Source organism: Geospiza fortis, unplaced genomic scaffold (assembly GCF_000277835.1).
Source record: "Geospiza fortis unplaced genomic scaffold, GeoFor_1.0 scaffold397, whole genome shotgun sequence".
Taxonomy (NCBI): Eukaryota; Metazoa; Chordata; class Aves; order Passeriformes; family Thraupidae; genus Geospiza; species Geospiza fortis.
The window spans coordinates 424,639-426,127 of record NW_005054537.1 but is presented as its reverse complement, the minus strand read 5'-3'; the positions used below and the strand labels follow the sequence as shown (position 1 = coordinate 426,127).

The following is a 1,489-nucleotide window of genomic DNA, read 5'->3' as shown; positions in this document are numbered from 1 at the left end:
CATCTACCGAAAAAGCAACACCCAGCCCCCCAAAACGAAAAGTCAACAGGCTAGGAAAATACATGGCTACACACACAGTTAAACACGTACACACATGCACATTATCTGTACACGTCTGCACACACAGAGAGTTAAAAACACTGGTACTGAAGAAAATTAGAAGTCACCAGACACACATCCCTCAAAAAAAAATTGAGAAGGAAAAAACAAAAAAAAAAAAAAAATCCGTCCTCCCTAGAGAGGCTGAAGGGGAGAGTCTGGTTGCTGTGGTGGAGCTGATCCTAAAGTTAACTTTCAGCAGCCCATTTCCAGACAGCAGCGCTGAATCTATTTGGATAAAACGCGTGTGACCCAGACACTTGGCGTTTGGCCCAAACGCTTGCACCGGCAGCCCAAATAAAAACAAGAGTCTGACTCTCTCCCTCTCTCTCCCCTCTCTTGTACAACAATGAAAGAAAGTAGCGAAGACAAAATCCGCACACACATCGCCGTGGAGCGAGAGCCCACTTACCTCCTCCCACCAAACAAAGTCCCTTTGAACCCTGGGCGACTGCGGAGACAGACATACACCGACAAACACGAGTCCGCGGGGTTAAGAGTCTGGCAAATCCCAAGCGGCTCGAAGTAAATCAAACCCACACGCTCCCATCTTCCTGATGAGCCCAGCGAGAGCCCGACATCGCCGCCAGCATCGCTGCGGGACGGCGGCCGCTCCGACCCTCCAAGCCCCGGTACAAAGTGTGCACTTGTCTGACCGCGGCAGCGGACGCCGCCGGACACGGCACGGCCGAGAGCGGGCGTCCTCGGCTCAGCAGCAATCCGGAATAGCCCTGGGTTGTCGGTGGGGTTTGGGGGCTGCTTTGGGTTTCATCTGTTGTTTGGTTTTGTTTTTCCTTTTCTGCTTCTACCAACGACTGAGTATTCAAAGTATAAAAAATCTTTTTTAAAGTGCACTAGTCGAGATGGTACTTCATCAATCACCTCTCTTATCGGTTGAAAAATCCTCGCACCCCCTTCCCCTATCTCAAGGTTTCTCTCTTGAAATTACTCCAAAGGCACCTCGCCTAATGCAATATAAATCTCCCCCCGCTCCCCAAAGCCCTGCACGCACCATTATTCTGGACACAAGAAAAGCAAAAAGTTTCATTGAATAGCGTGAAATCTTCCTTACCGTTTTCATCTTCAATTTCTGATATAAAGTAAGTTTCAAACAATAGAGATTGCACAGGACGATTCCCGTATTCCTCTCTGCTTTTCCCCTCTCTGCAAGCAACCATCAGGGTTCTATTCTCCAACAGAATAAAATTCTCTAGCCTTCCTAAAGGGGTTTTTAGAAAACGGGTTGGCTTGGCAGGAGGAAGGATGCCATCAATTCACCGAAGCTATCACCCTGCACATTTTGTCTTTCCAACAAAAAAGGGGGGGAGAGGAGGAAGGAGGGAAAAACAGGCTTATATTGGGGTGGGGGTGGGTGCCCTCCTCTTGAGCA

The 1,489-nt window shown here is 48.9% G+C and overlaps 1 protein-coding gene across 1 annotated transcript in view; it reads right to left on the bottom strand.

Moving 5' to 3' along the window:
• Positions 1–1,464, bottom strand: part of ADAMTS6 (ADAM metallopeptidase with thrombospondin type 1 motif 6) — a 141,099-nt gene extending 139,635 nt beyond the window's left edge. Inside the window, exon 1 of the mRNA XM_005429297.2 lies at positions 1,172–1,464. The gene's annotated coding sequence lies outside the window, so the exon portion shown is untranslated. The remainder of the gene's footprint in view (positions 1–1,171) is intronic.
• Between the last annotated feature and the right edge of the window lie 25 nt (positions 1,465–1,489).